Source organism: Canis lupus, chromosome 15 (genome assembly GCF_048164855.1).
Source record: "Canis lupus baileyi chromosome 15, mCanLup2.hap1, whole genome shotgun sequence".
Classification (NCBI taxonomy): Eukaryota; Metazoa; Chordata; class Mammalia; order Carnivora; family Canidae; genus Canis; species Canis lupus.
The window spans coordinates 34,628,873-34,656,071 of NC_132852.1; the positions used below are offsets into that span (position 1 = coordinate 34,628,873).

Here is a 27,199-nt window from a genome sequence, read left to right on the forward strand (position 1 = left end):
TTACATTTCCAAAATTATTTACCAATACTCTGCTGCAAGCACCACATTCCAGCCACATTGGCTTCTTTTTAGTTTCTCAGATGTGCCAACTTCATCTTTGCAAACAGGATTTTCACATATGCTACTCCAGCTACCTGAACACACACATAATCCCCCCAAGAGGCCTTCTGAGATCCCATGCTCATTCTATTGACTAAGCCAATTTTTCTCCTTATAGCATTTACCATAATATATGTCACACAAATATGTGTTTAGCTTCTTATTGTCTGTCTCTCTTACTCGATTACATGCTCTACAAAGGCAGAGATGGGGAGAGACCATGTATGCCTTACTCAATATTGCTCAATTAATAAATGAAAGAAACAGTCCCTGTCCTCTAAGGGCTTATAACTAGTATACCTCCATTTACCTGCCACATTTCTGGGGATATTACCCTACAGTATAACTTTACTCACCCACTAATTCCTTGTTTGTTAAAAATGTGTTATGCCCATTATAAAAAGTAATAAATAAATATTTACAATATTGATACCCATAGTTACATGACCAATTGATCTACCACAAAGGTGGTTATTCAAGGGGAGAGGACAGTATTTTCAACAAATGGGGCTGGAACAATTGACTAGATAATGGTACAGAACCCTTATATTATACACAAAAATAACTAAATTAGTTCATAAAACTAATACTAAAGTCAACATGATAAAACTTCTAGAATAAAAACAGGGACAAAATACAACACTGAGTTAGGGAAAAATTTTCTTAAATATCATGCACTATGAAAGAAAATAATCGACAAAATGGACTTCAAAATGTAAAACTTTTGCTTTTCAAAGGACACAGTTAAAAAAAAAATTTTTAAAAAAGGTAATTTAAAGTATAGCCATGAGAACAGGGAAAGATGGCAAAGTAGGAAGATCCTGAGCTCCCGTTCTGCCACAGACACATCAGGACAACTACATGTCATGCAACTCACTCTGAAAACAACCTGAAGACTAGCAGAACAGATCATCCACAGCTAAAGACATAAAGAAAAGGCCACAATGAGAAGGGTCAGAGGGGCAGACACATGGTCGGGAATCAAATCCCTGGTGCAGGGACCTACAAGTGGGAGGGATATCTAGGCACAGAGGTGCAACCTGAGGAGGGGATCAAGCCCCACACTGGGGACCCCTGGCCTTGGGGTTGTACACTAGGAAGACAAACTCCCATAATGTCTGGCTTTGAAAATCCTGAGCTAACTCTCAGAGATCCAGAGGGCTACAGAAAATCAAGACTTTGTTCTTAAAGGGCCAGCACTAGGTCACTTGGTTTGATGCTGCATAGCAGCATCAGTTTGAAAATGCCTAGGTTATAGTGAAGGAGACTTATTGAGATTTTGGACATATGCTGGAGACACAGGGATCTGTGACAGCTTTCTCCAGGAATGGAACTGCTGGTGAGCCATTTTTCTTGCCTTCCTTCAGCCTAGTTGGCTGGACACCTGCATGAGCCAGGCCTGATGCTCTCCATCTACCCTGCTGATACCACTGGCTGGCTCTGGAGTTCCCCTGTGGACCTACCCCATCCAACCCACTCATCCCAGCAGGGGCCCCTCCAGAGCAGCTCCTACCCCACCAAACCCACAGGCAGCTTCCACCAGGAGCAAGCAACACCTCGCAAAAGGACTACTACCCCACCACACTCTGCAGGCAGCCCTGATCCAGGATCAGTGCCCATTCAATGTGACTTCTGCCCCAGGGAAGGCGGTGAGCCAGCTCTGCCCGCTAGCATGCCCACAGCAGTTGTGGTCAGGCCTCTCAGCCAGCTTTGCAGGGGGCCAGCTCAACCCACTGCATGTCTTCAGCACCTACAGTCAAACTTCTCAGTCAGCTGTGCTGGGAATGACTACACCACAACCAGAAAGCTTAAGGGACAGCCCTGTTGAGGGTTACCTCTGTCCACCAGTGCATCTGCAATGGTCGTGGCTGGTTACTGCTGACAGCTGGACTTAGGGACAACCCCACCCACCAACAGCACACCCATAGCAATGAGGGCCCAGTCACAACAGGAGGACATATGCAGCCCAAACAGGGGACAACTCTGGAGCACCTGGTTCTGGTGAAAAGGGCGACTCACTATAGAATGTCTTCCAAATAAGGCAATTACTTTTAAGACCAGGAGACATAACTGACATACTCTAAATACACTGAAACAAACACAGAGAGTCAGACAAAACAGAAGACAGAGGAATATGTTCCAAATAGAAGACTAAGACAAAATCTCCAAAAAAGAATAAAACAAAATACAGATAAGAAATCTATCTGATAAAGAGTTCAAAGTAATGGTCATAAAGATTCTAGCCAGACTTGAGAGAAAAGTGGATGAACTCAGTGAGAACTTCAACAGAGACAGAAAATATAAAAAAGAGCCAATCAGATCTGAAGAATATAATAACTGAAATGAAAAATCCTAGAGGGAGGGGTACCTGGGTGCTCAATCAATTAAGAGTCTGCCTTCAGCTCAGGTCATGATCCCAGGGTCCTGGGATTGAGCCCCCCGTCAGGCTCCCTGTTTGGTGGGAGATCTGCTTCTCCCTTTCCCTCTGCCACTCTCCCCAGCTCAGTCTCTCTCTCTCTCTCTCTCTCAGATAAATAAAATCTTAAAAAGAGAGAGAGTGCGAGAAATCCTAGGAGGAGTCAATAACAGATTAAAGGAAGCAAAAGAACAGTTCAGAGATCTGTAAGACAGGGCAGTGGATAGCACTCAAACTGAACAGCAAAAAGAATTTCTTTAAATGAGGACAGGCTGGGGCACCTGGTTGGCTCAGCTGGAAGAATGTGCGGCTCATGATCTCAAGATTGTGAATTCAAGCCGCATGTTGGGTGTAGAGATTACTTAAATAAATAAATAAAAACTTTTTTTAAAATTAGGAAGGTTAAGGAACCAACAGAACAATATCAAGCACACTAACATTCACATTATAAGAATCCCAGAAGAAGAAGAAGAAGAAAAGGGGCAAAGAACTTATTTGAAGAAATAACAGCTGAAAATTTCCCTAACCTGGAGAAAATAGACACTCAGGTCCAGAAAGCAAAGACACCCCCAAACAAGCTGGACCCAAAGAAATCCACACCAAGATACACCGTTATTAAAATATCAAAAATTAAAAATAGAGAATCTTTATTTTTTTTTATTTTATTTTATTTTTTTTAAAATAGAGAATCTTTAAAGCAGCAAGAGAAAAGCATATAGTTATCTACAAGGAAACACCACAACATTATCCACTGATTTTTCAGCAGAAACCTTACAAGCCAGAAGAGAGTGCATGATATAGTTAAAGTGCTGAAAGGAAAAAAACCTACATCCAAGAATACTCTCTCCAGAAAGGTTATCACTCAGAATTGAAGAAGAAAGAAAGAGTTTCACTGACAAATAAAAGTTAATGGAATTCATCACCACTCAACTGATCTTACATGAAATTTTTTTTTTAAGATTTTATTTATTTATTCATGAGAGATACAGAGAGAGAGAAGCAGAGAGACAGCCAGAGGGAGAAGCAGGCTCCATACAGGGAGCCCAACATGGGACTCAATCCCGGGACTCCAGGATCACGCCCTGGGCTGAAGGCAAGCGCTAAACCGCTGGGCCACCCAGGGATCCCCTTACATGAAATATTAAAGGGGTGGTAGGGAGGAATGTTAAAGGGACTCCTTTAAGCAGGAAAAAAAAAAGGCACTAACAGGAAGAAAATTATAAAAGGAATAAATTTCACTGGTAAAAGCAAATATAAGTAAAAGTAGTAAATAAATCACTTATAAAGCTAGTATGCAGATTAAAAGACAAAAGTAGCTAGGCACCTGGGTGGCTCAGTTGTTGAGCATCTGCCTTTGCCTCAGGTCCTGGGATCAAGTTCCACATCAGGCTTCCCACAGGGAGCCTCCTTCTCTCTGTGCCTATGTCTCTGCCTCTGTGTGTCTCTCATGAATAAAATAAATAAAATATTTTTTTAAAAAAGACGAAAGTAGTAAAGTCAACTATATCTACAAAAATCAGTTAAGGGGTACAAAAAATTAAAAAAGATGTAAAATATGATGTCATATATATATGACATGTGAAAGAGGGAGTAAAAAATGTAGCGCTCTTAGAATATGTTTGAATTTAAGCAACCATACACATAGGATGTTATTTATGAAACTCACAGTAAACACATACCAAAAAACTATAATCAATACACAAAAAAGAAACAGAAATCCAAGCATAACACTTAAGAAAGTCATCAAATCATGATGAAAAAGAGCAAGAGAAAAAAGGAACAGAGAACTACCAAAAAAAGTGGAAAAAATGAACTAAATGGCAATAAGTACATACTTATCAATAATTACTTTAAACGTAAATGGACTAACTGCTCCAAAAGACACAGGGTGACCGAATGGATAAAAAACAAAACCTATCTCTACACTGTCTACAAGAGGCTCTCACTTAAGACTCAAAGACACATACAGACTGAAAATGAGTAACTGGAAAAAGATATTCCATACAAATGGAAAAAAGGAAAAGCTGGAGTAGTAATATTTCTATCAGACAAAACAGACCTCAAAATAAAGGCTGTAATAAACAGTTAAAAGGGCATTACATAATGATAAAGGTATCAATCCAAAAAGAGAATATTACAATTGTAAATATTCAATGTACCAAACATAAAGCACCTAAATATATAAAACAAATATTAACAGACATAAAAGGAGAAATTTGACAGTAACACAATAATAGTAGGGGATTCTAATTCCCCCATGTACATTAATAGGCAGATCATCCAGACAAAAATCAATAAGGAAACAGTGGCTTTGAGTGATACAATAAACCAGATGGACTTAACAGATATATACAGAACATTCCACCCCAAAAATACCAGAATACCCAAACAAGCCAGATCTTTTCAAGTGCACACAGAACATTCTCTAGGATAGACAACATGTTAGACCACAAAGCAGTCTCAATAAATTTAAGAAGACTGAAATATCAAGCATCTTTTCTGACCACAACAGTATAGAACTAGAAATCAATTACAAGAAAACAACTGCAAAAAACACAAACACACAAGAAGCTAAAGAACATACTACTAGTAAACAACCAATAGGTCAAGAAAGAAGTCAAAGAGGAAATCAAAAAACACCTGAAGACAAATTAAAATGGAAATATAATGGTTCAATAGAGGGAAAGTTAGAGCAAGACAGGCTTAGCAGCAGAAACAAAAATCTCAAATAGTCTAACCATACACCTAATGGAATTAGAAAAAGAAAAAGAAAAAGGAAAAAAGTTAGTAGAAAAAAAGAAACAATAACGACAGGGCAGAAATAAATGAAATAAAAACTAAAAAAAAAAAAAAGTAGAAAAGATCAGTGACACTAAAAGCTGGCTCTTTGAAAAGATAAACAAGATTGATAAACTTTTAGCCAGACTCAATAAGAAGAGAACTCAAATAAATAAAATCAGAAATGAAAGAGGAAAAGTTATAACCAACACTGAAGAAACACAAAGGATTATAAGAGGGGCAGCCCTGGTGGTGCAGCGGTTTAGCGCCACCTGCAGCCCAGGGCGTGATCCTGGAGTCCCGGGATCGAGTCCCATGTCGGGCTCCCTGCAGGGAGCCTGCTTCTCCTCTGCCTGTGTCTCTGCCTCTCTCTCTCTCTCGCTCTGTGTCTCTCATGAATAAATAAAATAAAAAATCTTAAAAAAAAAAAAAAACAAAGGATTATAAGAGACTACTATAAAAATTATATGGCAACAAACTGGATAACTTAGAAGAAATGGATAGATTCCTAGGAACATACAATCTTCAACGACTGAATCAGGAAGAAAAGAAAATCTGAACAGATCAATTACGAGTAATGAAACTGAAATGGTAATCTAAAAACTTGCAACAGGGATCCCTGGGTGGCGCAGCGGTTTGGTGCCTGCCTTTGGCCCAGGGCGCGATCCTGGAGACCCGGGGTCGAATCCCACGTCGGGCTCCCGGTGCATGGAGCCTGCTTCTCCCTCGGCCTGAGTCTCTGCCTCTCTCTCTCTCTCTCTCTCTCTGTGACTATCATAAATAAATAAAAATTAAAAATAAATAAATAAATAAAATAAGAAAAAAATAAAAATAAAAACTTGCAACAAACAAAAGTCCATAACCACCAGGTGGCTTCACAGGTGAATTCTACCAAACATTTGAAGAAGACTTAATACCTATCCTTCTCAAACTATTTCAAAGAAATAGAAGAGGAAGGAATGCTTACAAATTCATTTTATGAGGCCAGCATTAGGCTGAGATCAAACCTAGACAAAGATACTACAGAAGAAAAAGAAGAAGAAAATGACAGACCAATAGCCCTGATGATCACAGATGCAAAATCCTCAACAAAAGGTTAGCAAATAAAATTCAACAATACATTAAAAAGATCAGGGACGCCTGAGTGGATCAGTGGTTGGGCATGTCTGCCTTCAGCCGGGGGCGTGAACCTAGAATCCAGGACAAAGTCCCGCTTCGGGTTCCCTGCATGGAGCCTACTTCTCTCTCTGCCTGTGTCTCTCATAAATAAATAAAAATAAAATCTTTAAAAAAAAAAATCATTCACTACAATCAAGTGAGATTTGTTCCAGAGATGCAAGGGTGGTGCATTATGTACAAATCAGTCAACACGATACGTCACATTAAAATGAAGGATAAAAATCATAGGAACATCTCAACAGATGCAGAAAAGAATATGATATTCATTCATGATAAAAACTCTCAACAAAGTGGGTATCAAGAGCACATACCTCAACATAATAAAGAGAATATGTGAAAAACCTGCAGCTAACAACATATTAAATTATGAAAAGCTAAAAACTTTTCCTTTAAAATCAAGAACAAGACAAGGATGTCTACTCATGCCACTTTTATTCAATGCAGTTCTGAAGTCCTAGCCATAGCAATTAGGACAAGAAAAAGAAATAAAAGACATCTAACAAGGAAGAAGTAAAACTGTCATTATTTGCTGATGACAAAAAACCCAAATAATCTGATTAAAATAGGCAAGAGGACCTGAAGAGACATTTTTCCAAAGACGACATACAGATGGCCAACAGACACATGAAAAGATGCTCAACATCATTCTAATTATCTGGGAAATACAAATCAAAATCACAATAAGATATCACCTCACATCAGTCAGAATGTAAAAACAAGAAATAGTGTTAGTCATGATGTGGAGAAAAAGAAACATTTGTGCACTGTTGGTGAGAATGTAAACTGGTACAATTGCAATAGAAAACAGTATAGAGGGATCCCTGGGTGGCGCAGCGGTTTGGCGCCTGCCTTTGGACCAGGGCGCGATCCTGGAGACCCGGGATCGAATCCCACGTCGGGCTCCCGGTGCATGGAGCCTGCTTCTCCCTCTGCCTATGTCTCTGCCTCTCTCTCTCTCTCTCTCTCTCTCTGTGACTATCATAGATAAATAAAAAAAAAAAAAAAAAAAAAAAACACATTTGGTTAAAAAAAAAAAAAAAAAGAAAACAGTATAGAGGGCAGCCTGGGTGGCTCAGCAGTTTAGCGTAGCATTCAGCCCAGGGCCTGATCCTGGAGACCCAGGATCGAGTCCTGTGTTGGGCTCCCTGCATGGCGCTTGCTTCTCCCTCTGCCCGTCTCTCTCTCTCTCTGTCTCTCATGAATAAATAAATAAAATCTTAAAAAAAAAAAAAAAGAAAGAAAACAGTATAGAGGTTCAAAAAACTAAAAATAGATACAATACAATCCAGTAACATCACTCTGGGCCAAAGAAAATAAAAACACAGGCCTGGGTAGCTTAGTTGGTTAAGTGTCTGCCTTTGGCTCAGGTCATAATCCCAGAGTCCTAGGATCAAGCCCCACATTGGGCTTGATCACATGAATAAAGATGTGATATATATACCCAGTAAAATATCAGCCATAAAAAATAATGAAATCTTGCCATTTGGATAGATCTAGAGGATATTATGATAAGTGTGAAGTCAAAGACAAACACTATATGATCCCACTTATATGTGGTATCTAAAAAACACAAAATATGAGCAAAACAAAAAACAAAAAAACAAAACACAAACCCAACCAAAAAACCCAGAAACTGCTTATAAACACACAAACTATTGGTTCCCAGAGAGGCAGGGGGTGGGAGTATAGGCAAAACAGATGAAGAGGATTATTAGGTACAAACTTTCAGTTGTAAAATAAGTAGGTCATGAGGATGAAAAGTACAACATAGGAAATATAGTCAATGATATTGTAATAAATTTGTATGGTAACTATACTTACTGTGAAGAGCATTTTATAATGTAAATAATTGTTATATCATTGCATTGTACACCTTAAACTAATATTTTATGTCAACTATACTTCAATTTTAAAAAAAGAAAAAAAAAAGAAAAGGTGCATTTTAGGCAGGGAGAAAATATTTGCAAAACACATACCTTACAATTAACATCCTTTATTCTTACATTCTAGGAAATACGAAAAGATCCACTAAGGGTTTCTGGGCAAAAATGGGACAAGTGAATGACAGTTTAAATATTTGTTATTCCACAGATTACTTACTAATTGCAAACAGAAACACATACAATAGATCTGGCAGGCATTATTTTAAACAAGTGATTAAACATGGCATTACCAAAAGCGGGACAACCTGGCATTATGGGCCTCATCATGTGATTCATTAACACATCGTCATCTCCTAAGTATTCTTCCCAATGCTTAAACTAAATCTCACAATGAGGAAACAATCAGACAAATACAAAATATGGAACATTCTCTCAGGCAACTGGTCTGGGCTCTTCAAAAAAGCTAAAGTTATAAATGAACAAAAGATGGAAAGATTCTTCTAGATTTTAAGAGATTTAACAACCAATGTAATGCATGAACTGTGATGAAATCACAAATTTAAATACACAGGTAAAAAAATGTATTTTGGAGAAAACTTAGAATTTCTATGGACTGGCCATTAAAAAATGGAGCTATTCATTCTCAAGGGTATGATAATAGTATTCAGTTTATATAAGAATGTCCTGGGATCCCTGGGTGGCGCAGCGGTTTGGCGCCTGCCTTTGGCCCAGGGCGCGATTCTGGAGACCCAGGATCGAATCCCACATCGGGCTCCCGGTGCATGGAGCCTGCTTCTCCCTCTGCCTATGTCTCTGCCTCTCTCTCTCTCTCTGTGACTATCATAAATAAATAAAAATTTTTTAAAAATTAAAAAAAAAGAAAAAAGAATGTCCTTATTCTTAGGAGAGCCATACTGAAATATTTCAAGTGCCATGGGAGCACAACTTTCAAATGTCTTGGGATTTAAAAAGTACATATAAAAAGAGGCAAAATGTTAACCATTGGCTAATCTAGGTGTTGACCATAATACTCTTTTAACTTCCCTAAACCATAAAAGTAAAAAGTTGGGAAAAAAACAAAATAACTTGGTTAGGGTTTGGAAGAAATTCTGAAAAGAAAAAGCTCAGTTTCTTAAAGTGGTAAAAGCCTGCATTAAAACTTGGCACCAACAACAACAAAAAAATAAAAATAAAAAATAAATAAATAAATAAAACTTGGCACCATGGCACCTGGCTGGCTCAGTTGGTAGAGCATGCAACTCTTGATCTCTGAGTTGTGAATTCAAGCCCTGCATTAGGCGTAGAGATTATTTAAAATCAAAACAAGACAAAACAAAAAAACACTTGACACCATATTCTGACCAACCAAGCCAAATGTTCTACATTGTTACCTTTTCTAGAAAGTCAAAACATGAATAGAGCCATGCTTTTTCATATTATACCTCCAAATGATACAATAATACAACCAAGAAAAGTTTTGATAATTTTTAAAAGAAAGACATTTTAGGACTATAAATTCTCCTATATAGTGATTTTTGTGTGCACTGGAGTCTGACAGCTAGGTTCCAAACAGCACACACACCAATTGATCTAAATAGTTAAGACCTTGAGACGCCTGGGTGGCTCAGCGGTTGAGCGTGGGCCTTTGGCTCAGGGCATGGCGTGATCCTGGGATCCGGGATCCAGTCCCACATCGGGTTTCCTTGCGAGGATCCTGCTTCTCCCTCTACCTATGTCTCTGCCTCTCTCTCTTTGTGTCTCTCAAGAATAAATAAATAAATTTTAAAAAAATAAATAAATAGTTAAGACCTTAACGAATTAAATGGCTCTCTAGCAAGCACTGTGGTTGAAAATATAGGCTCAGAATCAAACTGCCAGGTTCAAAACCCAAATCTAAAAAAAAAAAAACAAAAAAAAAAAACCCAAATCTAAGGCTTATTAGCTACGTGACTTTGGCAACTTAATCACCCTAGATCTGTTTCCTTACCCAGAAACTGTTTATTTGTAATTGTCTACTTTATACAGAACTGTTGAAAGAATTAATAGTTAATCTGTGAGCAGTACTTTGGACAGTGCCTGGAGTATAGTTAGAGCTCAGTACTTGTTGGCTATTATCATCAGTCAGTGTGATGTTGGGTACACAGAACTTGTGAAAAACCTGATCTCCGGCCTAAAGGCATTTACAATCTCTTTAGTATACTAGATGAGATTTTATGGGCAAGAGTCATAAAATAGTAAATAATGTGAACAACATGAATCAGAAGGTGACTAAGAATTAAATTGTGTAACCATCACAATTAAAACTGACATTTAAGAAGAACAATGTTCACTAGGCAAGGAGGCATTCGGGCCATGAAAGACAGGTAGGATTTGGAGGTTAGGCGTTTTGCACCCTCTAATTTTAAAACCACTCGGTATAGGCCCCAAAAATCCTTACACCTTTATCCTTAATAAATCCCTAATAAAGATGGTATGTTTTAATTTTTTGTATTACTAAAATAAAAATAATAATGAAGGCTAACATTTGAGTGCTTATTATGTCAAACCATCCTCACTGCTTCACGTTTATTTTTTACTCCTTTTTACTCCCTTTTGAGTAAATGATGCTTATTTTACAAATGAAACACAAAGACCAGAATGACTAAGTAACTTGCTCATAGACAGACATCCTATAAATCAAAGCCTCTCTGTTCCACAGCGATAGCTCTTAACAAGTAAACTAATTTCTCAAAATCTCTAAGTATATAAATAGCAACAATAACAGCAAAAATACATTTTACACTTCACACTTCCCCAGTCTCACTCCCCAGAATTAAAGTTTGGTGGAAGAGGGGATCCCTGGGTGGCTCAGCGGTTTGGCGCCAGCCTTTGGCCCAGGGTATGATCCTGGAGTCCCGGGATCGGGTCCCACATCGGGCTCCCTGCATGGAGCTTGCTTCTCCCTCTGCCTGTGTCTCTGCATCTATCTGTGTTGCTCATGAATAAATAAATAAAATAAAATAAAAAAAGTTTGGTGGGAGACTAAATAATGGTACTTTGGCCAGCAGAGCACTCAAAAGCCCTCCAAGCAAGGTCTCTCTACCTAGGTGTCCAATCTCCAGTCACTTCTGTACACTAGTAATGTTAGACTACTGGGAATTAGTATACACACGATGATTTCATACCACTGTGCCTTTACCAATGTAATCTGATACCTAATACCCCTTTTATACCTTTTTTTGCTTGACTTTTAACCATCTTCTGAGCTCGGAAAGCCATTTTCAATAAGTAGTCACTTAAGCTCTAGGCTAGTCTGAGTAACTTTCCTTTATGTTCCTAAGATACACTATATATATACACACACACATATATATATATATATATATATATATATATATATACACATATATATATGTATATTCCTAAGATATACTATATATATATATATCTTAAAATAACTCAGAAAACAATATGTTTATGTGATTTTTTTAAAAAAGTAGGAAGTAATTTTATTTATCCATGTGTCTCTAAAGAGCCCGAAGTGAAGGCTAAGAGGTGGGGCTTAATGAGTATTTAAACTGAAATGTATAAACTCAAGGGAGTTATTACACATAAACAAAATGCTTTACACAATTGTTGAGGATCTTTCCATGCCGAATATAAGAGAATATAAACACGGTTATAGTCTCCACAGGTAATATCCTTGACAAAATTTGACTGATAACTGCTTACCTAGCCACTACAGATTATCCGTAGTTCGGGGCTAAACTTACCCAAAAGGCTTAAAGCCCCAAGGGACTGGAATGAAATCAAATCAATTTCCAGAGTCTATTAACCCAACAAAAGACCAAAAGATATAAAAAACTTCAAATAAGCATATTTACTTAAAACCCTAGAGTTATTAAAACTATAGATCTGAAATTCAGAATGTAGAAGGTCTCAAAAAACAATTTTCAGTCACAGTTAGTTGAATAGGCATGAATACCAATCTTAATTTTCTGAACTTATTCCAGTAATTACCAACCATCCTAAAACACAAAGCTACATGATATAAAACATTAGAAATGTTATGGCTAAAACAATAGGTGAATATAATGAATGTAATTTCTACAACACGGAGGAAGGGAATGGTCTTCCTTTATCCCAGGTAAACAAGGGATCCAGATGTTTTTTATGTGAAGTGTTGCAAGGAACATTTCTCAAGGTTTATAATAAACTCACAGTTTATATGTGTTTCTATAGTAACAGGAATGGAGTACACAATCTATAGTAATGAACCAGTAATGCTGGTTCTTGAAAACCTGGCATTTTTATTGTTTGGTAATTTCTGCAACAAAACGTTATTTAAAAAAATTTTTTAAACCTATAATGTTTAAAAATTAAGGGTAATTTTGTCCTGGAGCAAAAACTTGAAATGTAGTACATAAAAAAGCAAGCTTAAGTATACACTCTTTGGGGTATAACAAGAGAAAGCTACCAAATATACTGACATACTGATTTCTAACAAAATGATCACTCAGGTTTGACAATTAGATCTTGTATTTGAAATCAATTTAATACAAACACACATACTTGATCACCCCCCCAAAAACCTCTCAACTATAACTCATACTTATTGACAGAATATGAAGATTTCTAGATGACTGCATCAAGAGAGGTTTTTTTCTAAAATTTTATTTATTTATTTATTTATTTATTTATTTATTTATTTATTTATTTATTTATTTGAAAGAGAGAGAGAGAGAGAGAGAGAAAATGCAAGAGAGAGCACAAGTGGGGCCTGGGGAGAACAGAGGGAGAAGCAGGCTCCCTACTGAGCAGGGACCCAGGACCCCAGGATCATGACCTAAGCCAAAGACAGACACTTAACTGACTGAGCCACCCAGGTGAGATTTTCACCATATTCTTTTTACCCTCCAAATTTACACCAAAAAGAAAATGAGAGAGGGGAATTAATATTTTTTTTTTAAATATGGTTCATTGGCACACCTGGGTGGGTCAATCATGGTTAAGTGTTTGTCTTCCACTTGGGTCATGATCCCAGGGTCCTGGAATCAAGCCCCACATGGGATCTCTGCTCAGCTGGGAGCCTGCTTCTCTTTCTCCCTCTCCCTCGGCCCCCGCTCCCCAGCCCCTGCTAGAGCTCTCTTTCAATCAATCAATCAATCAATCAATCAAATATAGTCCATTATTTTCAGTACATAGGTTGCCTGGGTGAAACCTGAGACTCAGGCAGCCCAGGTGGCTCAGCGGTTTAGCGCCACCTTCAGCCGGAGGTGTGATCCTGGAGACCTGGGATGGAGTCCCATGTGGGGTTCCCAGCATGGAGCCTGATTCTCCCTCTGCCTGTATCTCTGCCTCTCTCTCTCTCTCTCTCTGGGTCTCTCATGAATATATAAATAAATAATCTTAAAAAAAAAAGAAACCTGAGATTCTTTAAGGTTAAAATTTGGGAAACATGCTTAATCTATAAGAAGGGTGCCTTGGGACGCCTCGGTGGCTCAGTGGCTGAGCTTCTGCCTTTGGCTCAGGGAATGATTCCGGAGCTCTAGGATCAAGTCCCACATCAGGCTCTCTGCATGGAGCCTGCTCCTCCCTCTGCCTGTGTCTCTGCCTCTCTCTCTCTGTCTCTCATGAATAAATAAATAAGATTAAATATATATATATATATATATATGAAGGGTGCCCAACTCCATTAATGCCAGGGGTTTATTTTTCTTTTTTAAGATTTTATTTATTTATTCATGAAAGACACGAGAGAGAGAGAGGCACAGAGACACAGGCAGAGGGAGAAGCAGGCTCCATGCAGGGAGCCCGACATGGGACCTGATCCCGGGTCTCCAGGATCACGCCCTGGACTGAAGGCGGTGCTAAACCGCTGAGCCACTGGGCTGCCCAATGCCAGGGTTTTAAAAGAGACTTCATTCTTTTTGGTTCTGTGTTCTATTCAGATTTTAATTTAATGATATGATCAGAATGAACCTTTGACTATAAGTTAAATTCTGTACTGCCCATTTTGGTTTTCATAATTTAAAAATCATTTAATTATTAATAATGTAGTAACAAAGGTGTATTATTAAAAAAAGAACAGAGGTTTGTTTTTGTTTTATTATATCTGCTTTAAAACTACAAGGAATGCCTGGGTGGCTCAGTGGTTGACCATCTGCCTTTGGCTCAGGGCGTGATCCTGGAATTCTGGGATCGAGCCCATATTGGGCTCCCTGCATGGAGCCTGCTTCTCCCAGCTGCCTATGTCTCTGACTCTGTGTCTCTCATGAATAAATAAAATCTTTTTTAAAAAATTAAAAAAATAAAACTACAAGCTATTCAAGAGGACCTGGGTATCTCAGTCAGTTAAGCATCTACCTTTGACTCAGGTCATGATCTCAGGGTCCTGGGATCAAACCCCATGGGGGTGGGCTCCTTGTTCAGCAGGGAGTCTGCTTCTCCCTCTCCCTCTGGCCTTGTCCCTCCCCAGGTTCATGCTCTCTCTCACACTCTCTCTTTCAAATAAATTTTAAAACAAAACAGAACAACCTCTAAGCCATTCGACCTTTTTGGAAGTAAGCAGGAAATAAATGTTTTTAAGGAAACCAAACACACACCTTTAAAAAAATCATCAAACATAAACTGCTACCAATAAGCATAAACAGGATATAAATTACACTAAAAATCAATTTTCTTCCTTCACAAGCCTTCCTACATTTTAACTTCAAAAAATAAAAATCAAGGGTGAGGGTGGAGATTACAAGAAAAAAAAAAAAGAAAAAAAAATCAACCATTTGGTTCTAAGAACTTGACCACACCTCTATAGAACCAAAAAGGAAATGAATAACAATGTTTACCTTTTATTCACTAAAAGCAGCCAGAATTGATAATATCTAATCTAGCTCTGTTATAGATGAAAGACAATAACCAAATCTGGTACAGTGACTACACAACTCAATATCAATCTTTCAAACAAAAAGGGTCCTGCTTGAAAATTTTTAGCAAGGAAACAAATAAAATTATAAATGGAAGTAGTTGTTCCATTTGTCTTTACATGATCTTATCCTTTATGGGAACAAAAAATTTATCAGATTATAAGATGTACTCTTTTATCCACAAACAAAAGTACTTTTAATAGTATCTAAGTGTTACGTAGTTGGTAGTCACAGCTAACCACAGCTGTAACCACAGTGGTATAGCAGCACATTATTTCTGACTGAAATTTGGGCATTTTCTCTCAATTTGTTAAATTCCCATGGATTTTTGCTTGGAATTCTGAAACTTTGAGATGATACTAACTCTTCTGGTACTTAACAAATTTTTAGTTTCCCTCTGACATTTTTAATGAAAATTGGAGGATGTCAAAATTATGAGGTTTGAAAAGACTGCTGGTCAAACTTCTGAAGCATTTAAAGACATTTATTACAATTCTGGTTGAGACTAACTCTTTGAAAGTTTAATGCTATGACTTAGGGGAAAACAACTTTTCTGAACTATGTTTCAGTCATTATACTAATAAAGCATCAATTCTCCAAATGACACAAAAGCCTCACAACATTTTAGTATGTTAAATAAATGTTCTATATTAGTAAACCTTATCTGGGTATCTTGACTTAAAGGTACTTTCCGTGGCAGCCTTTTAAAAAGAACTCTCAGCTGCTGACTAATTTCTGAGTTAAACTGGAAAATCTGCTTGCATTAAAAAATAAACAATTCAGGAGAGAATGTTTTCTCTTTATATTTTCATGTGATTTTACTCACTTATCCACCAAGATATAAAGCAAACTCTGTCATTTTTATACAATTACAGACAACATCCAAATCAAAGTAGTCTCACTCCATCTATGTCTAATAAACTCAAGATGTATCAACAGATGAACAAAATCCTTGTAGAATTTGCTACATGACATTTACTCATTACTAACTAAGCAAAGTGCAAGATTAGCCACATTCTTCAATAATGGAGAAATACAATGTGAATTTGATGCTTAAACTATAAAAACAAAACAAATAAATACTAGTAAGATTTTTTCTTCTTTCTCCCCCACTAAGGTACAGTATTTTTCTTCTACTTTCTTAGACAGTATTATTCCTAGAGAATGTCCCGCTAATCTATCAATTTTACTCAATTTAAATAAGAATGCTATCATCAAAGGCTACATATTGTATGATTCCATTGGTATGACATGTCCAGAATAGGCAAATTCATAGCAACAGAAGATTAGTGGTTGCCAGGGACTGGGAGGATGGAGAAATGGAGGCTGACTGCTAATGGGTATGGGATCTCTCCTTGAGGTGATGAAAATGTTCTAGAATTAAGGGTGACGGTTGCACAACTTTGTGGATATACTAAAAACCACAGAATTGTATACTTTAAAAGGTAGAATTGTATGATATGTGAATGTTATCTTGAAAAAAAAAAAACTCTAAAAGCATCAAGAAAGCACTGGTGCATGTTTCCCAACAATAAAGTCTATAATATCCATTCAAAGGATGACTGGTTTGGGACGCCTGGGTAGCTTGGCAGCTGAGCGTCTGCCTTCGGCTCTGGGCATGATCCTGGAATCCCGGGATCGGGTCCTGCATTAGTCTCCCTGCATGGAGCCTGCTTCTCCCTCTGCCTGTGTCTCTGCCTCTCTGTCTCTCTCTCTGTCTCTCATGAATGAATGAATGAATCGATGAATAAATAAATAAATACAATCTTAAAAAAAAAGAATGACTAGTTTGTACACACATTAAATATGCTTAAAATAAAAAGCTTTATACTTAAGCTACAGTAATTAAAAGGTGAGATGCTGGCAAACAGTAAGATCCTAGGGCAGCCTGGGTGGCTCAGCAGTTTAATGCTGCCTTCAGCCCAGGGCCTGATCCTGGAGACCTGGGATTGAGTCCCATGTCAGGCTCCCTGCATGGAGCCTGCTTCTCTCTCTGCCTCTGTGTCTCTCATGAATAAATAAATAAAATCTTTAAAAAAAAAATCTAAACAAAAACCAAACCGTAAGATCCTAGACACAGATCCAAGCCTGTATGGATTTTGGCATGTAACAGAAGCAGTTACACATTAGTGAGGATAGAAGATTCAAAGAATGGGATGGATAAGTGCTTATCCATGTAGGAAAAAAATTAGATCCTCACCATATAGGATACTAACTCCAGATGGGTTAAAGATCAAATATAAAAGGTAAAACTTAAAAACTTTTATGAAAAAACAAAAAACAGGGATCCCTGGGTGGCTCAGCGGTTTAGCCCCTGCCTTTGGCCCAGGGCGCAATCCCGGAGTCCCGGGATCGAGGCCCACGTCAGGCTCCCGGCATGGAGCCTGCTTCTCCCTCCTCCTGTGTCTCTGCCTCTCTGGCTCTCTGTGTGCTTATCATAAATCAATCAATCAATCAATCAATCAATCTTTAAAAAAAAGAAAAAACAAAAAATAGAACAGGAGATCTTTTCTTTTTCTTTTTTTTTTAAAGATTTTTATTCATTCATGAGAGACACACACAGAGAGAGGAAGAGACATAGGCAGAGGGAGAAGCAGGCTCCATGCAAGGAGCCAGATGTGGGACTGGATCCCGGGTCTCCAGGATCACACCCTGGGCTGAAGGCGGCGCTAAACCACTGAGCCACCCGGGCTGCCCAGAATAGGAGATCTATACGAACTCAAAGTGGAAAGACTTCTCAAATGATAACGAGTATAAAAGTGATTAATAAAATCAGCAATCTTACTTAAAAACCAAACAAACAAAAAACTGTGCGCCAAAGTTACAACACAAGTGAAAAGACAAGCCCCCAGATGGGGAGAAGATAAAACGCAATGCATAAAACAAAGCTGCTTTCTACCTTCAAACCTTCTTCCAAATCTACCTATTTCTTGCAATGTTCACCGGCTCTGCCTTATCATTTTTCTTCTAGATTAGAGCATCAACTTCCAAACTGTTCTTCCTGCTTCTCAAGGTGTCCACCTTCAATCTGCTCTCTGTAGCACTGACACTATTTAAAAACAAAACCAAAAAAACTCAACTTTGGGATCCCTGGGTGGCGCAGTGGTTTGGCGCCTGCCTTTGGCCCAGGGTGCGATCCTGGAGACCAGGGATCGAATCCCACGTTGAGCTCCCGGTGCATGGAGCCTGCTTCTCCCTCTGCCTGTGTCTCTGCCTCTCTCTCTATCCCTCTCTGTGTGACTATCATAGATAAATAAAAATTAAAAAAAAACAAAAAAAACTCAACTTTAATAACTTCCCATGGCTCTCCAGGCTTAGGATAAAATCCAAAGAGCAGAAGACCCTTCTTGATTTGCCCACTATCCAGCCTCCTCTCCTGTTGCTGCAGCTTTCTCACCTTGCCCTCCACTATTCTAGCACCTCCTCTCTCAGCTCAGGGGCACGTGGGTGGCTCCATTGGTGAAGCATCTGCCTTTGGCTCAGGTCATGATCCTGGAGTTCCGAAATCAATCAATTCCTGCTTTGGGCTCTGAGCTCAGCAAGGAGTCTGCTTGAGGATTTCTCTCCCTCTGCCCCTCCTCCTGCACACATTTTTTTTCCTCTAAAATAAATAAATCTTAAAAAAGAAAAAAAAAACTTTCTTGGCTTAGCATCACAGGTTCCAAATATCTAGATTATTAGAAGGATCTTTCTTGATATGTTGCAAAACTAAATTACAAGCATTAATGAAAGCACACTACATAATTCATGGAAATAAAAACAATTCAGACACTGGACAATATAAAAAGACTAGAACTCTATGTTAAGGATGTGGGACTACTTCATCTCTGAATCCCCAGACCAACAATCATGCCTGACACATTATCAATAAACAAATCAATTGTATAACAAAAGGAAGTATCACAGTAAGGGGCCATAGGATTGGCTTAACAATGGTAGATATTTTAATGAGTTCTAACCATTTGCTAGTTTTACTGAAATGCCACAGGCTGTTTGTTAGAATGCATTTAGAACTGACTATATAGATTTGTTTTTTCCTTCTTAAAAAAGGTCATGAATAAAGCTGGAATGTATCTGCACTATAATTATACATCCAACACAAAACTAAACTAGCAACAGATAATTGGGTCACTAAGAGGGAAACACAACAAAACAAAATTTGCCCCAATTATTTTTAAACTTTTTCTAGGGATCCCTGGGTGGCGCAGTGGTTTAGCGCCTGCCTTTGGTCCAGGGCACGATCCTGGAGACCCAGGATCGAATCCCACGTCGGGCTCCCGGTGCATGGGGCCTGCTTCTCCCTCTGCCTGTGTCTCTGCCTCTCTCTCTCTCTCTCTCTCTCTCTCTCTCTCTGTGACTATCATAAATAAAAATAAATAAATAAATAAACTTTTTCAAAAGTTATTATGTAAGCTTATTATATTTTATCAAGTAATCTTTTCATCAGAAACAGAAGATGCTTTTTAAAAAAGATTTTCTTTGAGAAACAGAAAGGGGAGAGGGAGAGGAAAAAGCAGACTCCATGCTGAGCAGGGAGCCTGACACGGGGCTCAGTCCCATGACTCTGAGATCATGACCTGAGCTGAAATCAAGAGCAGGATGCTTAGCCAACTAAGCCACTCAGGTGTCTCCAGAGTAGAAGATACTTGATTAAGTGCTGAAAATACAGAGTATAAACACATCATACACAGAATTACTGACTGACAAAGAGATTTTTCTCCCAGGAAACTAAATGTTTACATGACACTCACTACCATGAATCTAATAATTTTACAAGCATATATAAATTATTAATATATTAGGGTTCATATTTTTCAAAATAGTAGGTTATAATCAAATAAATGTCTTTTAATGTATAAAATCTGAAGTCATGGGGCACCTGGGTGAGTCAGCCAACTCTTTGTTTCAGCTCAGATCATGACCTCAGAGTGGTGACATGAGCTCCGTGTGGGGCACCACACTCAGTGTAGAGTCTGCTTGAGATTCTCTCTCTCTCTCTCTCTCTCTCCCTATGCCTCTCCCTCCCCTTGTTCTCTTTCTAAAATAAATAAATCTTTTTTTTTTTAAAGATTTTTTATTTATTTATTCATAGAGACACAGAGAGAGAGAGAGAGAGAGAGGCAGAGACACAGGCAGAGGGAGAAGCAGGCTCCATGTAGGGAGCCCAACGTGGGACTTGATCCTGGGCCTCCAGGATCAGGCCCTGGGCTGCAGGCGGCGCTAAACCACTGCACCACCAGGGCTGCCCAAATAAATAAATCTTTAAAAAAAACCCTACAATCACTATGAATGATATCAAGAGAAACTGTTACAATATTACCATCATTGAGCATAACACATGATAAGAATCCAGAACTCTAATGACTTTCCTTTTTCCAAATCATTTAGAGATGAATATAAAACTTGTACTAAACACAAAATCAATTTATATTAGAATACCAAGCTATATTTGAGGTGTCTTTGAGTAATGTTAGCATTCAGAGAACTGCCAAATGTGTTCAGATATCTGAAATTCATATTTATCTTTAATTTCCAAGGCAAACAGTAGCAGTGCCATCTTTAATCATGGAAAAACCAACCAACCATCAAAATCAAAGTAAACTGACCCTTGAACAACATGGGGGTTAGGGGCTAATTCCTAGTGCAGTCAAAAATCTGCATATAACTTTTGACTTATCAAAAATTTAATTACTGGGATCCCTGGGTGGCGCAGCGGTTTGGCTGCCTGCCTTTGGCCCAGGGCACAACCCTGGAGACCCAGGATCGAATCCCACATCGGGCTCCGGGTGCATGGAGCCTGCTTCTCCCTCTGCCTGTGTCTCTGCCTCTCTCTGTGTGACTATCATAAATAAATAAAAATTAAAAAAAAAAATTTAATTACTAATGGCCTATTTTTTAAAAGATTTATTTATTCATGAGACATACAGAGCACAGAGAGAGAGGCAGAGACACAGACAGAAGGAGAAGCAGACTCCCTGCAAGGAGCCTAAAGCAGGATTCAATACACAGACCGGGATCACCCCTGAACTGAAGGTAGATGCTCAGCTGCGGAGCCACCCAGGCATGCCACTAATGACCTACTGTTGACCTTACTGATAACATAAACAGTTAACACATATGTTGTGTTACATGTATTACATATTGTATTTTTTCAATAAAATAAGCTAGAGAAAAACGTTTGACTATTAAAATACAGTCAAGGGCAGCCACGGTGGCACAGTGGTTTGGTGCCGCTTGCAGCCCGGGGTGTGATCCTGGAGACCCAGGATCGAGTCCCATGTCGGGCTCCCTGCATGGAGCCTGCTTCTCCCTCTGCCTGTGTCTCTGCCTCTCTCTCTCTCTCTCTGAATAAATAAATAAATAAATCTTCTTAAAAATAAATAAATAATAAATAAATAATAAATAAAATAAAATACAGTCAAAAGCACAGACCAAAATTACAGCATTAGTGTTTGCTGTAAACAGGACTTCAACTTCATAATCTAAAATTAGGCAGATAAAATTTAAATATGTAATGTTCTTTGGAAATCTCATCAAACTGTTGTGTTATGCTAATCTCTAAAATCACTAACATTTCCCAAAAGCCAAATATGACTTACCAAATCAAATTTGGTCTTTTGTATCTAGACTTTATATAACTCATTGATCAAGAAGTAATACAAAATTTAAATATATGACTGAGAATTAGACTAAGAAAGCAACACACTTATCATTAAGTTCACACTCCGAAACAGGGTTTTCCACCTTCAGCACTACTAACATTTTGGGCCAGATAATTTATTGTGGGGGGCTGTCATGCACACTAAAAATGTGTAGTAGCATCCCAGCTTCTACCCACTAGATGACAGTAGTACCCCCTGCTAGTACTAATAATCAAAAATGTCTCCAGACAACAGCAAATGTCCCCTTGGAAGGCAAAATCACCTCAGGTTGAGAACCACTACACTAAAATGATGTTAACTAAAATGTAAATGCTTACTATCTCTGAAAGGAATTACGGATGAGTTGTTTTCTTTTTTTACTTTACAACTTTTATAGATTCTATAATTAGCATATAAAATTTTAATACATTTTTCAAATGAAAAAATACAATTTACTAATTATAATTATACTAATTAATATTAATATTGATATTATATTATATATTATATTAATGTATCCAATTTTTTAATGACTAATGGTCACAGATGTTTTCCCAAATATGAAACATTTGGATGGAAGTATTCAAAATGTTAAAAAAAAATACCTGCAACTCAGAATAGACCCACAATTTTATCTATATAGGAATCTCTTGAAATTTCAAATGAAAAATATTTTAAAGATGCTTTGAGTAAAACATCATCATTTACTGAGCACTTATGACATCTTGTTCCAAGTGCTTTACAATTACAACATTTAGCCATCAGAAAAACTCTGTAAAGTGAATATTAGCATCTCCATTTTACAGTTGTGGAAACTGAAAAACAGGTTAAGTGGCTTGTCCAAGGTCACACACATAAGTGATAGAGCCAGGAGTCAAAACCAGACAGTCAAAAAAAAAAAAACAAAAAAAAACAAAAAAAAAAACAAAACCAGACAGTCTTACTTCACTACCTGCACTGTTTACCACGTTATACTGTCACTGACCATTAATCCACTTTTCTGTCATGTCTGTATTAGTTCAGAAAGGCAATGTTTATTGCTTCAAAAAAACATCATTTATTACTGTAATTAACCAAAGCCAACATCTTCAACATAGAGGCTATGATAAAATAATGCCCCCCTACCACATGCCCATATTCTAACCCCTAGAACCTATTACCTTATGTGGTAAAGGGGACTCTGCAGATGTAATTAAGGATCTTACAACGGAAAGAGTATCTTGGATTATCTATATGGAGCCAATATAATCACAAGGATCCTTGTAAGTGAAAAAGGAAGGGAGAAGAGTCAGAGTTGGAGATTGGAAGACATTACATTGGCTTTGAAAACACAGGAGGGGAATCATAAGCCAAAGAATGCAGGCAGCCTCTGGAAGCTGGAAAAGTCAAGAAAACAGATTCTTCCCTAGAGCCTCCAGAAGGAATCACCTTACTGAAATCTTGATGTTAGCCCCATGAGACTTCTGACATCCAGAACTGAGAGATAGTGATCTGTTGTTTCAAATTTTGTTGTGTTTAAGCCACTAGGTTTGACATCATTTGTTACAGAGGCAACAAGAAACTAATAGAGTCTTCACTGAAAGCATTTCTAAACACTCGTTTTGTTGTCCTTAGTTCCACTGCCATCCCTATAAAGCATATAACAGGGAGAAGGGAAATTACCATAGATTCATGAACTTAAGATTTGGGGAACCTCAAACAGAAATATCATTTTAGGGCAGGCTGGGTGTCTCAGCGGTTTAGCGCCGCCTTCGGACCAGGGCATGATCCTGGAGCCCGGGGTCAAGTCCCACATCGGGCTCCCTGCATGGAGCTTGCTTCTCCCTCTGCCTGTGTGTCTCTGCCTCTGTGTGTGTGTGTGTGTGTGTCATGAATAAATAACTAAAATCTTTTAAAAAATAAATAAAATAAAAGTTATTTATTTGAGAGAGAAAGAGAGAGTGCTCTTGCAAGTAGCACATACAAGTGTGTGTGTGTGGGGGGGGGGGGGTGCGCAGAGGGAGGGGAAGAAGCAAACTCCTCACTGAGCAGGGAGCAAGGCAGGGCTTGATCCCAGGACTCTGAGATCATGACCTGAGCCAAAGGCAAACACTTAACTGACTGAGCCACTTAACTGACTGATACGGCTTTAGGCCCCTAAAGTACTGTTTTTAAGTTTTCAATTTCTGACAACTTAAATTACTGAGCCATACTGGCTTTTGCGAACAACTTTCACCAAAATATGTAGAGGATGGTTGAGAAAATGTGCAGTAGTAAAGATAGCACTATGGTAAAAGCCATTAAAAAAATCTATTAATTTAAACATAGGATAGCCAGTTAAAAAAGAAAAGCCTTGCATAGCCTTCCAAAAAAACTATATCACATCAGTGCTTTTCTAATGAATAACCTCTGGATGGAAATGCATTTTGTAAAGGTAAATAACAATAAGTTCCCTAAATAAAAAGGCTTTCATTCACATCTTAAAACACTACCTATTTAAGAATATGTATAGACATAAGTAAAAATAAAATCCTTTCCACACTGGGACCGTGGGTGGCTCAGTGGTTAAGCATCTGCCTTCGGCTCAGGGTGTGATCCTGGAGTGCTGGGATCAAGTGCCACCCCAGCCGCCACATAAGGCTGTGGGGGGGGCGGCAGCTTCTCCCTCTGCCTCAATCGGGGACAGCTGCTTCTCCCTCTGCCGCAATTTCTGTGTCTCTCATGGATAAATAAAATCTTAAAAAAAAAAAAAAAAAAAAAAACCCTTTCCACACTTACCATGTTGGCATTTAAAAATCAGAAATTAAATCACCTAATTTACTGTAAGAGAATCTTTGATTTCCCACTACTTTTTAAAAAGTATTTTATTTATTTATTTGAAAAAGCAGAGAGAACACACAAGCAGGGGGAATGGCAAAAGCAGACTCCCCAATGAGCAAGGAGCCTGATGTGGGGGTTCAATCCCAGGACCCCAGGATCATGACCTGAACCAAAGGCAGATGCTTAACTGGTGAGCCACCCAGACAATCCGATTACTTGCAGATAAGTCATTATCAGCCAAATACTGCTTATATCAGTTAAAGTGCCTATGTCCCCTACACAGCGATGTTCATTCATAGACCATAAGTCAAAACAACACATTGGAAAATCAGGAGTAGGCAGTTCTCGTGGAATGGTTCTCCTACCATTCTAACCAATGGTATAACAAATGACTTTGAGTAAACTCCTTAATCTCTAAGAGGTTAGGACATGAGGCTAAATACTCAAAAACTGACTATAGAAATATTTTCTCACTTTTCCATTTTGTCAACTCTATGATGTTTTAGGTGGATGGGATTCATTTACTACATATAGTATGTCCAGACAAAAGTTTATTTTTAAAATAAGAGTTCCCAAAGAAACATTTCTATACAAAATCATTCTATACCACTAATCACCTTCAATTAGCCACACCAAAATCAAAAGATAATCAAAAGCTGAGTCTCACCTTGCCCATTCCTAATTTCAAGTGGTATGTTATTCCAGATATATACCTTACTCCTCACAGAATCCTTGATTTTGTCTTGTGACATGGTTCATTACTGAACAGCAACTATAAGCCAGACCCATTCTAAATCCTCAGAAATCAGGGCAGCCCTGGTGGCGCAGCAGTTTAGCGCCGCCTGCAGCCTGGGGTGTGATCCTGGGGACCCTGGATCGAGTCCCACATCGGGCTCCCTGCATGGAGCCTGCTTCTCCCTCTGCCTGTTCCTCTGCCCCTCTCTCTCTCTGTGTCTCTATGAATAAGTAAATAAAATCTTAAAAAAAAATCCTCGGAAATCACATTCTGATCTCATGGAACTTAATTAAGCAAGAAAACTTCAGATAGTGATAAGCTACTATAAAATAGTAATAGGTAATAGGATACAATGATTGAAGGGGGCTAGATGGTACAAAGAGGATTCACAGGATCAAAACCAGGAATTAATCGTATATAAAGATCTGAAGAGGACAAGTAAAGAGGTGATCATCAGGCATATCTTTTTATTTCCTTTCAATTTCTCTTTGTTTCAGAGGCTTCTGAGATATGACTATAGTAAAAAGGTTTAAATAATAGTTTAGTCAAGTATTCCATGTAATATGAAAAGTTTAAGCTGTATATTTTTTTAATGATTTTATTTATTCATGAGAGACACACAGAGGGACAGAGACATAGGCTCTAACTTAGCTGCGTGAATTCTGAAGAGATACATCTTTAGGCTTCTACGGAGGTTGTATTAGGTGATCCAGATAACTGAAATGACCCCAAACAATGGGAAACTGGGTTGTGATTCCTCCTAGTTATCAATAAATAGATGTATGGTTTGAATTTTCATTCTGACAGTATATGTGGTTTTTAAAAAATTAACTTTAGGCCTTACTTACCATATTAACATTACATAAAGATGTTCTTTGTTTTTTGTTGTTGTTGTTGTTTGCTTTTTTAAGTAGACTCCACAACCAGCATGCAGTCCAACACAGGGCTTGAACTCATGATCCTGAGATCAAGACCTAAGTTGAGACCAAGAGTCAGGTGCTTAACTGACTGAGCCACCCAGTGTCCCCTGCCTTTTTTTTTTTTAAAGTAGATTTTACCTTTAAGTAATCTCTACACTCAAAGTGGGGCTCAAACTCATGACACCAAGATCAAGAGTCACAAGCTCTTCCAACTGAGGCAGGCACCCCTAGATGTTATTTGAAAGAAAGAACAATTATATGAAATTCACAACCAATATCTACGTAAATAAAATTGAAGAAGGTAAGATCAGCACAACCACTGGATTTCCTTCTACAGAAATCTCTAATCAAGGTGTGTTAGAGAAGTGTACATTTTCTTCTAATTTTTATTTTTAATTTTTCTGAGTCTACACTAATAAAAGAGCAACACTATTTTTAAAAGCATAACTGTACTACCCCACAATCTGTTTAACTCTAGTGTTGTTGCCCTAAATATTTTTTGAAATTTTCACTTAAAATTTTTCAGTAAGGGGCATCTAGGTGGCTCAGTTGGTTAAGTGTCTGCTTTCGGCTCCCTCCTCAGTGGGGGGAGCCTGCTTCTCCCTCTCCCTCTCCCCTTGCTTGTGCTCTCTACTCTAGTAAATAAATAAAATCTTAAAAATTTTTTTCCCAGGAATGGATGACAGTTAAGGATATTAAAATATCCTGTATTAGGAAGTGACCTGCATGAAATGAAACACAATTAATGAAATACGAAAAAAAAAACAAAAAACAACCACACGACCCTATATTGTATTTCACTGAACTAGAAAGTGTGTCATTAAATATGATTACACAAATTTCATT

At 38.1% G+C, this 27,199-nt stretch overlaps 1 protein-coding gene across 8 annotated transcripts in view; it reads right to left on the reverse strand.

The window, feature by feature from the left end:
• The window catches only part of NSD3 (nuclear receptor binding SET domain protein 3), a 123,803-nt gene that overhangs the window by 79,510 nt on the left and 17,094 nt on the right, over positions 1–27,199 (reverse strand). The window lies entirely within an intron of this gene.